The sequence below is a fragment of the Triturus cristatus genome, chromosome 1_2, assembly GCF_964204655.1.
Source record: "Triturus cristatus chromosome 1_2, aTriCri1.1, whole genome shotgun sequence".
NCBI classification, from domain to species: domain Eukaryota; kingdom Metazoa; phylum Chordata; class Amphibia; order Caudata; family Salamandridae; genus Triturus; species Triturus cristatus.
Genome location: NC_140580.1, coordinates 496,788,336 through 496,804,139, shown reverse-complemented (window position 1 = coordinate 496,804,139; position 15,804 = coordinate 496,788,336).

Sequence of the window (15,804 nt, the reverse complement as noted above, 5' to 3'; positions counted from 1 at the left end):
ATAATGTGAAAAAAATCCTTCAATCTGAAATGGTACATGAATAGAAAGGCTTGAGGATTTTGGTTGAAACCTAAAATCAAGAATTTTCTTTTTTTTTAAAATTTTATTTAAGGCTTTTATTACCCCGTGTAAATTCCACAGGGCAGGACACAATTCATACAAATCAACATTTTTTAAGCACTATACATTATTATTTCCTTAAATCTTTAAAAAGTTCATACATAATCATATAATATATACATAGCACAATATCTATTAAATATATTCTGTCAAAATATGCTAATTTGCACTACATTCTTTCCACTTAGTTATGGGCTCCCAAATTTGTTTACCTAATCTCCTTCCCTTTTTTCCCTTCCTTGCATAAATTGCCATCTCCAAATTATAAATCTGTGTTAATCTAGCTAACCATCGGTGAAAAGTCGGGGGCAGGGGTGTAAGCCATTCCGCAGCGATACATAATCTCAAAGTTGCCATAGCGATAAATATAAAACAGTCATATTCAGGTTGCCTAACTCTATCGTTAACTCCTAACAGTATAATCACTGGTGTTAAGCTACACTCAAATCCTAGTGACCTAGAAAAGAAGACCTCAATTTCTCTCTGTATTTTTTGCATATGCGGACACGTAGCAAAAATATGCACAATATCAGCCTCTAAGCTTCCGCATCTCGGGCAATTAATGCCTGTTGTCCCTCCCCACTGCGCTATTCTAGCAGGGGTATAATATAATCTATACAAAGTTTTGTAGTGTTGTGCCTGGAGGGCCGCGGAACATAATATATTCTGTCCCAGTTCTAATGAATCAAAAAAAAATCCTTTCCCTACAACCAGCTTATTTGCCCAGTTTTCCGCATATTTTTCTAGGTCATCCTGCTTAGATTCTATCAATTCCGAGTAAATTCTTTTGATTGTACATTCGGTTCCTCCCTGAATAATCTCCATAATTGGGTTTTTCTTAAATCCTGCCGGCCCTCCCTTCTTTGTTACCATATAACTTCTGACCTGTAGATATTTAAAAAAGTCTCTTAAATCCAATCCAAATTTACGTTGTAACTCGAGAAACTGCATTATCCCTTGCCCATCCAAAATATCACCAATCTTATTTATACCCTTCCTTCCCCATTCTTTAAACACAAGATCAGAGAAAATATCTTGAGGTAAGGAGGGATTCTGCCCCATTCTTGTATATCGATTATACCTCCCAAGGCCGAATTTTTTTGCAAACGCTTTCCAGATACAAAATGCTGCATTGACCGTCTTAAATCTGGTTCTTTTAAAATAGCTCGAGTCCATCTGTTTCAAAAAGACATTTTCTGATACAGCTCCTAGTGCTAGGCCGTATATAGCAGTTGTGCTGAAGGGTCCGTGTCCCTCAGATTCTGCCCCCCCAATAAGGCCTGACATATATTGCAGGGCAGCTGCCCAATAGTAAAGTTTTAGATCTGGCAATGCCCATCCCCCCCTACATCGTGGAAGCGCCATAAATCTCAGTGCCCTCCTCGTCTTACGCTTAGCCCAAATAAATCTATTTACCAGATTCTCTAAAACTTTAAACCACTTATCCTCAAACATTAAGGGAATTGCCCTGAATATATATAGAAATTTTGGGAGGATCAGCATTTTAATGATGTTTGTACGGCCCATAATAGAAAGATGTAAATTATGTAGTCTGTCCAGATCTTTTCTCACCTTCAAAATTATTGGAGCGATATTCTTTTCCACAAGAGTCTCTAGGGCAGAGGTGATAGTTACACCCAGATATACACCAGAGTCCACCACTCTGTGATCCAGGCAATGCGCAAACTGATTCTTAATTATTTGTGTTTTGGCGCTATTCAAAGCATAGCCCGATAACCGTCCAAACTTTTTAGCTTCAATCTCAATCTGTTCCATTGTTTCTTCGCCCAGCCTGATTTTTGCCACACAACTGTGGAGAGGAGATAGAGGCTGAGACAGCTTATTACTCCTTTTCAAACCATAGGGTGCGAAGCTTATCTGATGTTTCCATCTCGATTGAAAGTAGGATTTGGTGGTCAGTTTAAGATATTTTACTCTGAAATACAAGCCCAGGAATACCTTAACGAAATAAAATTGTCTATGTCTCAGGAAAGGCAGGCAGGTAGCAAGACGAAGTAAGACAGGACTAATCAAGAGTATAGTAGGACAAATTTTAAGAACTTAAGAAGATGGTTATAAAACCAGCAGTATAAGGTTTTGCAAGCTATGGGATTTTGTGATAGGGGGAGACAAAGAAGAGAGTTGGGGGGGAGCAGCGAACTGCGAGCGCACGGACACGCATAGGTCAGGATTGACCTATTTGCCAGTAAGGGGGGGAGGGTTCACAGGGCAGGGTCTCTGGGGGAGGGATGGGGGAGCACGGGTACAGGGCAAGACACAATGAGAGATTGTACAAACACAATATCTAGGGATAAAGGAGTGGCAGAGATTGATGGCTTGAAGATATGTATGGGGGAAAAAAAGGAAAAAAAAAGGAACGCAGACAAATATTAAACTCGAGAAACATTCTAAAGAAAACAGTAGGATCTATTGGTTGAGACAAGTAACAGAAATAATTTAATGAGTACTTGATTTGTTACATGGAATGTATGTGGATTAAATGATTACCGGAAGAGACAGGCAATCGCACAAGTATTAAAGAGGATGAACGTGGATTTTGTTCTCTTACAAGAAACGCATATAATGGGATCACAAGGGCATCTTTTGGGGCAGTTGGGTTATCATGTACTTGCATATTCTAAACAAGGAGCAAAAAATAGAGGCGTGGCTATTCTATCCAGGAAAAAAGATATAATTATAAGGAGAAAGTTAGAGGATCAATGGGGTAGGTGGGCAATGGTTGAATGCTTGCTTAGTGGAGAATGGATCACGTTGGGGTCTATTTACGGTTCAACTGATGATGACCCAGAGATATTTGAATATTTGGATTTGGAATTAGCTGCATGGGCACCGTGTGTTATACTAGCTGGGGATTTCAATATTAATGGGGCAGATGGAATGGGGCCGGGGGTTTATAAGGACAGGAAAAAAAGATCATGTCAGGCTTTTGCCAGCCTTGCTCAAAATAATGCCTTAACAGATGTATGGGCGAGTTTAAGACCAGATGATATGGGATATACATACTACTCAGCTCCTCACAGGGTTCATGTAAGGCTGGACTTATTACTTTGTAACCAATTCAATGATTCCTAGCTTAGAGATCGAAAGAGCACCTAGACTATTCTCCGATCACAATCCCTTGCTCTTAAGTTTTGTTATGAAAGCTGTGACTTGGAAGGAGAGGGTTTGGACATTTGAAAGAGGTTTACTAACTGATGAACAGTATATTCAGCACATGAAACAATGGATAAACACATTTTTTGAGATTAATAGGGGGACAGCGACCACAGGGATGGTGTGGGATGCCTTTAAGGCGGGTGCCCGGGGGGAGACTCTTAGCTATAGTACATATAAAAGAAAGCAAGAACGACTAAACAATTTAGAGGTGACTAAACTGCTTCTGGATGCCGAGAAGGAGCTAGAGCAATGCATTTTTTCGGGGGAAGTACTTGAACAAGCTCTCATTAAGGTCGCCAGGGCAAAATTGCGAGCAGAAGAAATTGTGGCAGATAGGGCAGCTAAGATCTATTTGGCAAATAAAGAGAGATGCCACGAGTTTAGCGAGAGGGTGGGACGTACACTTGCCATTCGTACTAGGCAGAAGCTGGCTACAGGGGAAGTTAGGGAAATTAGAGACAATATGGGTATGTTACATACAGATACTGTTGAGATTCGTGAAGTTTTTAGGCAGTTCTTTGCGAACCTATATGATGAGCAATCTGGTAAAGATGATCAGGCAATTGATAAATATTTACGGGAGACACCAGCAGCAATATTGATTGAAGGTGATGTTGAGACTTTAGAGACACCCATAGAAAAATTAGAAGTTACAACAGCTATTCAGAACTTACCCTCAGGCAAAGCAGCAGGCCCGGATCAAATCCCTATTGCATTCTATAAGGTATTCTGGAATGAAATCATTAGGGATTTCCTGGCCACAGTTCAGCTCGCGCAGGCAGGAATCTCTATACCGGCTTCATGGGGAGGAGCGGATATCGTGATAATCCTAAAGAAAGGGAAACCACCTACCGAACCAGGCTCGTATAGGCCGATAACCTTAATGAATGCGGACACTAAACTATACTCAAAGGTATTATCTACGAGATTTGCTAGTATTATACATACCCTTGTTAGCGATAACCAACATGGTTTCATTCCCGGTAGGGGTACTACTCATCATACGCGTAAAGTCGTTACATTATTTGATTTTGGAGAAGTTGCAGGAGAACCGGTCGCGGTAATGCTACTAGACGCAGAGAAAGCCTTTGACCGCGTCTCCTGGAACTATTTGTGGCATACCTTAAAGAAGGCAGGGTTTAGGGAAGGATTTGTTAGGGCATTGCAGGCTTTGTATATAAACCCGGTAGCATCGATCAGAGTAAATGCTGGTACTACTAGTCCGGTAAAGATAAAACGGGGAACACGACAGGGGTGTCCCTGTTTACCGTTGCTGTTTGCGATGTACATCGATCCGCTAATATGCAGGCTTGAGATGAACGAAAGAATAGCCCCAGTAATTACACCTTTTGGACAAAGCAAGATATTAGCATATGCCGATGACGTCGCGGTTATAACATCAAACCCAACAGAGGCAATGGAACAGATTGAGATTGAGGCTAAAATCAAGAATTTTCTGAGTATGAACTGCAATAATAACTTGCCCATTGTCCGTCAGATGTCAGAAGTACTGCCTTAAGGATACTCCCCTAAAAAATACTGTCTTAAGGATGCTCCCCTTGCGTTCCAATCCACCAATATTTAGTAACCACTTGAGCTGTGAGATTTGTCTGCTTCATTAATAGATATCTTAAGCCTAATCAAATGCATCCCTATTTTCTTTTTTATTAACTTTTTTTATAACTCATTCTTAATCTGTAAATTTCGATGATAGGGACTCAAACCACATTATTTCAGATAACTAAATTTCAGAAAAAAATTGTATGGCTTTTTCTCTGAATGGCATTGACCGTCAAATGACTCCATGGATGAAAATCAAATTTTCATTTGGAAAACTTTGAAAATACATTTAGCAGCATTATTTAATTGAGTGGAAAAAAATAAAGGTGTTAATAGACCTACCTATGAAATGCATTCCAAAGAAGGAACATTGTCTTTCAGAGAGCTAAGAGAACAGACCGTTGCTTAATGGTGGTCTATTTTACATCTACAAGAGTTAGACCATACCTGAACTGTTAGAATAACCAGAGGTTTGGCAAAGAGTCATGATCACTCTCAAGCCTCTCACTTATTACCATATCCCTAATCAGACACCATGCTTCAATGCTGATTATCAGGAATTATGGAAGATTGGAGTATGATACCTGTCCAATTTATACCTCCAATTCTTAATGCCTAAGCCTCTTTTCTGGCAATAATCTTTCTAGGCTTTTCATATCCATTGTGTGTATAGTTCCACAATTGTTCTGCCTGGCATTCCATAAACCAACAAATTCTTCACTTGGGCTTAGGGCACAGCCATCTAATGGGAATATAGAACTAATAGCTACTACAATAGAAGCAAACATATTAATGGATTGGTTATCCTCTCTGTTTGAGGCTTAAAAGTCTTAACTGTTAAGAAATACCATAATTTGCAACTTGAGTCTTACATATGTATAAAATATTGCTAGCTTAAACCCAGGAAGTCAGCAAGAAGAAAATACAATATACTCAAATTATTCTCAGTTATTTATGTAATTTTCATCTTTCTTTCTGTAATTTTCATCTTTTGGATGAAAGAAAATGTGTTATGCATAAACACCTTCATGACTAGAATTAGAGTTTTTTTTAAAAATAATTTTGTATTGTATTTGTAGGTGTCCAGAATCATAACAGAATCGTAACAGTAGTTCAACATCCCAGGAGATTACATCAGAGCTGTCAATAGATTCCATTCAACGTTAGGACATGTTTACAACTTAAATCTTCCTTGAGGATACATACTATCATATCCGGACACAGCCTCTGAATCTGAAGGATATATATTGAATATAACACTTAAGTACGTGATGTATCACATTGCGTGCTATTACAACACATTCGTTACAATGACCGCATTCTCAGTACGCAATGCATTTACATCACAAGTCTTTACAACTACTTCCACTAGGGGGCACGCTGGACTTAGGAATAGTATTATTTACTATTCCTACCCCAGTTTGCACAACAGTAGGGAAGGTGTTGGAATTCATTTCCAATACCTCAGCGACCCCTAGTGGAATTTGTTGTAAAGACTTGCAATGTAAATGCATCGCGTACTAACAATGTGGTCATTGTAACAAGCGTTTTGTAAAGGTATCGCGGAGTATTGACCACGTTGTAAAGTTTGTTTTCCATATACATCATAACATTAAACTCTTAACAGGCCCCCCCGGTCGACTCAAGGAAAATCCCCTTTGTACTTATGTGTTCAAAGTCGGACTACATCTTCCTAGTGTTGTATATCTACTACATTCTCTAACTCCGGGTGCTTTCTGACAGTACCACCACCTCAAGTCTAGCATAGTCTGCCTGAGTCCCCTTCATCTCTTGCGGGGTAGAGGCCCCACTCATGTGGACTTCCATAATCATGGCATACCAGGACCTTGCATCTTCCTTCAACTTTTCCTCCCTCCTAACTCATTTCATGTGGATTAGCTCTGCTTTTGCACACTCCTGTATGTCATTGGCCCAACTCTCCATCGTAGGGGGAGTCGAGCTCATCCACCTTATTGCTATTCTCCGTTTGGCCTTTACCAACCCCAGCTGGAGGAATTTCCTCGTAAGATTTTTCACTTTAGGTCTAGGGAGGAGTCCCAACAGTATCTCCTTGACCGAGTGGGGCAACACCCATCCAGTAATCCTTTGTAAGCCGTCTAGCACTGACCCCCAGAAGGACACCAATTTCGGACAGACTCAAGTCATATGTAAGAAATGGGTATCTAAATAACCACATTAGGGGCACTGGGCAGGGCGGCCCGGGTATATTTTATGCAAAACTTGTGGAGTCAGGTAGGTTTGGTGGGCATTGTTAAATTGGGTTAGCTTAAACCTGGGATTGGAGCTTATTTGCTTGACCACCTCATGCACCCTTTTCCATTCCGAGTCTGTAAAAGGTTCCTCTACTATTGCATCCCATTTAGCTTTTATCGAGAGGGGGTCAACAGTGATGTCCTCCCTGAGCGCCCTGTAGATGTGGGAGACTAGTCCATGTCCTCCCGCCAAGGTTGAGCTAGCTTGCAGGGTGGCTGATGTAAGCAGCTCCTGCAGAAACACCGGCCACAAATCGCGAGCCAACGCCAAGATTTTTGCGTACTGAAGGTATTGTCCCCTGCCCAACTTGAACGTGGATTCTGCCTCCTCCCTTGTAAGAAATTGCTGGTTGGAGTACAAATCTCCCATCATGCGACATGGTATGACCTATACATTTGAATGGAGGTGTCAAGCACCCGTTTCACCATGGTTCTAATCTCTGCTTCCCAGTGTACAGTGAACAGTGTACGGGAACCGTTCGGGCACCCTCGATCCCAGCATGAGAAGGTCAGGAAGAGGAGTCCCCCGGTAAGTGCCCTCCAACAATCGACTCTCCGAATTTTTGTGTTCGTCCAGCCAGTGCTGAAGCTATGTCCCCACATAATAGAGGCCCAGCTGAGGGATCTCAAGCCCCCTTGTTCCCATGTCCACTGCAATGTATATAATTTCACCCTTTTCCTTTTGGATCCCCATATTAACTCCACTAGTTGGAGGTCCAGCTGCCAAAAATACATCTGTGGTATGCGGTAGATGGAATTCTGAATAACATACAGGCAGCGTGGGAGGATCACCATTTTTATCACGGCAACCTGGCCCATCAGAGATAACGTTAAGTCTCGCCAGAACGAAATAGATTTGTGGATGCCGTCCACATACCTCCATATGTTCCACTCCAGGTACACTGCCTGTGTGTGTATCAGCCTGATCCCTAGGTAACGTGCCTTATTCTATCCCAACGCATTTCTAGCGGGGGCAACGCCACCTCCTCCCTGTCTGTCAGACTTTCCATGGGAAACAGTTTAGACATCCTGGGATTAAGGCACAGTCCCAACACTTCCCCAAATGCAACCAGCTCCCTAAGGAACACTTGTATTGCTTCTTCAGGATTACGAAGATACAACAAAGTGTCATCGGCGTACATTGACACAACATGGGTAAATGTTCCCAGCTGAATGCCCCATCTCTCCATCTTGCTTCTAAGGGTAATCGCCAGGGGCTCCATCGCGAGTGTGAACAGAAGTGGCGATAAAGGGCAACCTTGTCGAGTACCCCTCTGGTGCTTGAAACTATCCGACACCTGATTACGGAGGCGCACCCTGGCCGTCGGTCCAGTATAAAGCAGCTTCAACCACCCTATATATATTTCCCCTAACCTCATTCCACCAAGCACCTGCCACTTGTAAACCCATTCGACAGAATCAAAGGCTTGTTGGCTATCTAGGAGACATAGAGCCCAACCCTCTTCCCGCAGGCTTTGGTTCATGCCATATGTGTGCGACTCTATGCAAATTATGTGTGGTTTTCTGACTAGGGATAAAACAAGACTGGTCTAAATGGACCAGTTGGGTCACGTATGGAATAAGATGTGTCGCCAGCATGCCAGTCAATATTTTCTCGTCAATGTTCAGGAGAGAAATGGGCCTATAGGAGGCCAGGGAAAAGGGATCTCTATCTGGCTTAAGGATCATGGACACCAATGCTTCCATCATAGTATTAGGTAGTGCCCCATGGACCAATGCTTCATTAAAAACCGTGTTAGACCTGGCATCCTTGGCGTGGTTTTCCCTGGCTTTTTCGCTCTACCTCCTGTGTTTTTGATGCTGTGCTGGATTTAGTTTTTGCTGGCTTAGATGCTTTGGGCACTTTGCCACTGCTGATCAGTGTCAAGGTGCAAGTGCTCCCTGTGTAAATTGTTATTGTGATTGGTTATCCATGATTGGCATATGTGTTTTACCAGCAGGTCCCTAGTAAAGTGAACTGAGTGTGCCAGGGCTGGTAAATCAAATGCTACTAGTGGGCTTGCAGCACGGATTGTGCCACCCACATGAGTAGGCCTAAAAGAGGTTATCTTGCCCATAGGACAGAATGGCGAATGTTCTGTAACATTTTACAAGCATATCTTCCCATAGGAGTAAGATGCCAAACTGGAGTTTAGTATCCCTGAACTTAGAATTTAAAAACACATCTTTTAGTAAAGATGGTTTTTAAATTCCGTGTTTGAAAATAGCACTTTTAGAAAGTGGCTATTTTCTTGTTCAACCTTTCTTTGCGCCTCTGCCTGTTTGTCGATTGACTGTCTGATTACAGCTAACTTGCCCATAGGACAGAATGGGGAATGCTTTGTAACATTTTACAAGCATATCTTCACATAGGAGTAAGATGGAAAATTGGAGTCTGGTATCCCTGAACTCAGACTTTAATAACACATCTTTTAGTAACGATGATTTCTGTGTTTGAAAATAGCACTTTCAGAAAGTGGCTATTTTCTTGTTCAACCTTTCTGTGTGCCTCTGCCTGTTTGTGGATTGACTATCTGGCTTCAGTGTGGTAGAGACAGTGGATGTGCATTCCCAGTAGACAGCCTCTGGGGGAATGAGGTGTGCCTAGCCCTTCCTGGATGACCCAGCCCTGAGCTGAATTGGCCTGATCTGCATTTGGAGTGGTGGGAGGAGTAGCAACTCTACCTTGAATAGGGCTGTGCCTACCTTCCACAATGAAGGCTCCGCCCCCTGTGGTGTGTCTGGGACCAAGGCTCACACTGACAAAGGATGTTGTTGTGCACTGGCAGAAGTCCCCCCAGAACTGGTTTGGACTGGGCTCAGAGCCCCTTGCACAAAGGGATCAAATACATTTTGGGGTAAGTATTAGAACTAAAACCCCCGAACATTAGACTATTGCTGGAATCAAGAGGAGAAGAGAATGCAGAGGAGAAGAGCTGAAGAAACTGAGGAGAGGTACTGCTCTTGATGTGTGTCTGGGGTTGGCCTGCAGTTGCTGTTTCTGCCGAAGAAAGGAGAAGGACTTTGCTGTGTGCTGTCTTCCCTGCTTGAAAAAGGACTTTGCTGTGTGCCTGCTTAAAGAAAGTCTCCAAGGGCCTGAAGAAGAAATGGCCTCCTGTTTTGAAGTCCCAGGAACAAAAGGACTTCACCTCCAGCTCCCCTGAACTTCCTTACAGGGAGTTCTGACCTGTCAGGAGGTGCCTGTAACTGAGATGGGCCCCTGGAGGTTGTCTCTGCTGTTGGGAGCTGGAAGAGACCCAAGAGAAGCAAGAAAATCTGTTTCTGACGCTGTTGATGCCGCTGCAACTGGCACCGAGGCCCAGGGAACCGCTCGTGAAGTGAACGACACAGCGCCTGGCCTGCTCCGCAGCTCTGATGCCCTACGACGCCCGCCAACGCTGGCAGTGATTGGCCGTGACCGACGCCAGCGCTCACATTGACTCCGTCTTTGCCAGCGCCTGCATCTTGTTATCACGGCGCCGATAACCACCGAGTGTGCTTCAAGAAACTTGCTGACGTCGCATCATCACTGGAGCAGATATCGTCCATCTTTGACCCCGTGCATTGTCACCGACTTCATTTTCCAAGGTACTGTTGTTTGGGGGTCTGTGTGACTCCACGCCCGACGCCACAATTCTCGCGGGCGGCTCCGTACCTGGGATTTTGTGCCGTCCTGATGTCGTGATAGCCCTAGTTGGTGCTATTTGATTTATACAAGCTTATTTTTGCAAAATCCTTTTTAAAGACACTTTACTGAGTATCTGTATGTTGGATTTTTGTTATTTTGGTCTTGTTTAGTTTAGATAAAAATATTTTAATTTTCTAAACTTTTGTGGTGTCTGTTTGTGGTGTTTTCACTGTGTTACTGTGAGTGTTGGTACAAATAGTTTACACATTGCCTTTGGGATAAGCCTGTCTGCTCATGCCAAGCTACCAATGGGGTGAGCAGGGGTTATCTAAAGTGTGTACCCCCCTTACCTGACTAGAAGCAAGGCTCCCTATTTGGACAAAGGTACCTACCTCTGCCAACTAGAGACCCCCATTTCAAACACACCTCCATTAGGTGATCAACCAACGGTGGAGCGAATGTTTTATAAAACTCAGTTGGGAGTCTGTCACTCCCAGGCACTACTCTGATTTTAACACCTTAATCGATGCCAATATTTCCTCTCTTGAAAATGGCACCCCTAGTGTCTCTGCTTCGTCTTCCCCCGAAGTGGGAAGCGCTATGCCCTCAAAGTATCCCTGCAGCTCGAGTGCCCAGCCCAGGCGGTAGTCGAGCATGTTTGTTGCAAGTGAGTCGAGAATTCTTTCAGAACCACGTTCTGCATGTACACCACGTTCTCTATACTGTTGCGAAGCCGTAATATAGGTGTGTGTACCGTCTCCGTCCTAATTAATCTGGCTAGGAGTGCTCCCAATCTGTCCCCCTCCATATGTAACCTCTGTCTGTAGGTGGTGTACCTGTGCTTCTGTAATCGGGACCTAGCCTCTAGGAGCTCCCCTCGGACTCGCATCCATTTGGCCAAATCAGTCGGTGTCCTATGAAGAGTGTCATCTAGGGCCTTCAGTCATTTTCCAAAGAGTCTATATCAGAATTGAGCTGTTGTTGGACCCCATCCGTGGTCCCTATGTACACCCCCCTAAGGACAACTTTCATGGCCTCCCACTCTGTGGATCTATTGGCTTTCCATCCCGATTCTCCCCAAAGTAGTGCTGCAGGGCCTCCGCCACTGTCTGTGCATATGGGGAATCCGTGAGTGCCTCCGCACGAAGCCGCCACAGCGGTATGGCTGGTCGTCCCGGCCTGCTAGTCAAGGTCAGTAACATTGGTGTATGGTCAGATAAATATCGAGGAAAGTAGGAAATGCCCTCCGTTTTGGCAGATAGTCTGGCTGAGAGGAAGCATTGGTCGATTCGGGAAAGCATGTTAGCAGCGAGAGTGAAACAGGAAATCTCTCTTTTTGTGGCGTTACATGCCCTCCACTCATCTCGTAGCTGCATTCCCTGTAGGATGTAAACAAGAGATCTCAGCATGCGGGGCTTGGTGTTCTCTCTTGGGGGTTTTCTATCCAATTTTGCATCAAAGATGCAATTAAAGTCTCCGAAGAGGAGAAGCTCTGCGCCCATATAAGGTGTCGCTGCCTTCTAACTGCTGGGAAAAAATCAGGGCAGTCGAAATTAGGCGCATAGACATTCACAATACATATTTCCCTGCCTTCCCACCTCCCAAACAAAATGACATATCGCCCCTTAGGGTCCAGGACGTGGTGGAGATGCTGGAATGGGACCCCCAGAGACACCAACACCAGCGCCCCCCGCAAAGTGGCATAAATCTGTCCCCGCCATCTTTTCCTTAAACTTGATTTGGTGTTCCCCCATATATGGGTTTCTTGGAGTCCTGCAATTGCTATTCTACACCTTTTTAGGAAGGCATGTATTCTATGGCGTTTATCAAGGCCAGCCATCCCTCAGACATTCCAGTCAAGAACCTTCAACGTTTGTACTGTCAAGGTGGTTTGATAATGAGTGATCCCAAGAATGTCCCTTCTCCCCCTATGAGTCCGACTTGATGACCTAATAGACAGCATGACAAAATAGGAATAAGGTTGAAGGATGCAAGTAACAGAGTGAAAGAGAGGTTAATGGAAAAAGGAATTGCTATTCTTTGAGACCGTATTTTTAGACAGTCTGCTGGCTATGAGAGATCTACAAAATAATATTTGTTTGGAACAGACAATTTGGAATAGCAGGAATACGATCTCCCTATTTGCCTTCACTTATATAGCATTTGTAGTATTCATAAGGTTTCTACTCTTGAATGCCGTTGGGCCCCTTATTTTGAGTATGTTTTTTGTCTTGTTTCCAGTAGGCCTCTGGAATGACTGAAAATGTTCCTTCGCCTGTGATATATGGGAGAGAGAATCACTTTCTGATGAAATATAGGAAAGAGTGAGCACGTTGTCTCTTGAAAAACTATCTAAGGGATATAGAGGAGTCTTTCCCTCTTGTCTACAATGTAATCACACTTTTTCAGGCTCTTAAATGTTGTATATAGGGGTGTTTTACGTAAAGACTGCCTGGCTGGCAGTCACTATTCTGCATGCTTTCTTTAGTATCTACACTCTATGGTGTTCTTTCAAAAAGCTCTTTTTCTAAGACTATTGCAGTGGTTGGCAATTACTTTGGCTACTGGGGTTCTGTAGATGAAGACAAAAATGAAGGTAAGTACGGGCTTCTGTCAGCAGAACTATATAAAGTGATGTAAATCTGCATGGTTTTGCTTTGAGACCTTTCTGGTGTTGGGATAGTCCATACATGCTGTTCTCTCTAAATAGTGTGGGAGGTTTGCTCATTGTACATAAAATTGTTTCATATTTCAAGTCCACACATGTAATTAAATTATGAAGTGCATACCATTGATACAGTTTTTATGCTGCTTTTTTTTTGATTTCTCCATTTGCCCTCATGTTTGTGTTATACAAATATTCAATTACAATCCAGTCCTGAAGAAGGTTGCAACATAATACTAAATACCACCGAAATGTGCGTCGACTGTCAATGTGCCCAGTCTTGTGTCATTACACCAGGAAGAGAGAATTATAGAGACTCCGATGGAGTACTTAAGATGTTTTCCTGTTTCTGGATTGGTGTTTGATGAGTGTAGAGGGTGTGATATAGGAGGGCAAAAGGAATTGTGATGTTTTGAGGTATGAGTATTGTAAAACTATAAAGGAATTAGTATGATGTTATAATTGAAAAATGTACAATTCAGTGTATGATATAAAGTAATAAATATATATCTGTTTTGTAATAAATACTAAATAATGGATGTTTGTAAAGAATGATTAAAAAGAATAAAAAAATAAGCAAAATTTGGCAAAGTAATACGCTATATATAAGCAAAAAAAACGTATTGTGGTCTGGATTTGTTTGATTGGTTTCTTTGTGAAAAGAGACTGAGGTAGGACCCTTTATAATAACAGAATGTGCTTTCCCCCCCTGTTTCTATGCCTTTTCTAAATAGAGTGAGGGGGGACTCTGATATATGGTTTGACAAATTGGCATACCCCCAGAGAAGTCACAGTTGAAAGCATGCACACTAAGTCATTGCTTTGATCTACATTTGCATACTAAGGGCTCGATGTAGAGTACAGGGAACAGGGTAGTCTGTCGCAAATAGGCTGCTAAATCATGGTCTCCATCAATGGAATACTCTCTCTAACAGCCCAAAGGAATAGAGTTCATCAGAGGAAGGCCTTTAAACTGCCCACCAAATGTAAAGTGAATGCTATAATTTTATTTTTTTCATGTTTGTTGCTGTCATGAAAAACCTGGTGGTGAGCGACAGGATAAAAAAAATAATGACCCCCACCACAAACACAGACACTCTGGGGGGAAGCTCTCGGGTAAGGGGGTCATCAGTTGTTATTTTTTTAAACGGACTTCCCACTTTGGGAATGTGTTTCTGAAAAGCAAAAGAGTGAAAAAGTATGAAAGCTTGATTGATAGCTGTAAATTCTGACTTTGGACGTTCACCAAACTTTTTGTACACTGAGACAGCTCCTTGATGGCGATGTTTTTCATTGTACAGAGATGACCACTGTGCCAGTGGTTATCTCTAAATTTTGCAGACACCAGTCGGTCCGCCAAACCTTAAATAGGTCCCAAAGTCTTTTATTCAGAATGATACCCAAGCATTTACCACTATCAGTGAGAGCTGGATTGCAGTCAAGGATAGAGTGTCATCATTCAATCCAAGATTGAACTGATAAAGACATATGTGTAAGATATGCTAAGGGGAAAGTCAGTGTTTAGGAGATTAAGCTTCAATTGATGAGACATCATCCAGCCTTGACCAAGTTATAAAGTTTGGGCAAGATCTAAGATATTACTTGGAGTTGAGATCTTAGGATTGACCTCTTAGTCATCAGCATATAGATAGAGAATCCCTGAATCCTGAAGTCGGGCTCACAAGTGTTCAATATAGCGCTAAAAATGACTTGGGGCCAGTACTCAAGTGTGCTGGACCCCCAGCATCAAAGTGATCAATGTGCTAATGCAGTTGTCAGTCAGTCATTCAGTTGTCAGTCGAGTATGTGGTTGTATGAGTGTTAAATGATTCAGTGTAACAGAGGTAGCACATCATACAAGAAGAACTAGAAGGCAGGAATTGCCAGAATCGAGAACTGTGTTGTCAACTTCCTGGTGAAGACCTGCTCAAGTTTTGCAGCCCTGTCAGAAACTTGATTGAAATTCACCAAGAGGATCATTCTCAGAGATGTGATGAGTAAGTTGTACTGTGACCAACTTTGAATACATTTAACCAGGAAGAAAAGACGCAGGGCCTTTTTTATGAGGCCTTGCGACAGTTTTGCGCCACTGTTGCGTCACTTTTTGTGACGCATCGGTGGTGTAAAACATGTCCCCCATTGCACCTTATTCACAAAGTGACGCATCTTAGCAGATACGTCACTTTGTAAACCCCTGCACTACATTATAGCTGCGTCAGGTATAATGTATGCGGGAAGGTGTTCCCAGCAAGTAAGCCTTGTAGAAATGATGGAGGCGGACAGACAGACAGATGGACGGGCATACATGTGGATGGGCAGGCAGACAGAAAACCAGACAGAACAAACAAGTTCAAATTCTATTATCATATAAATCAAACGAG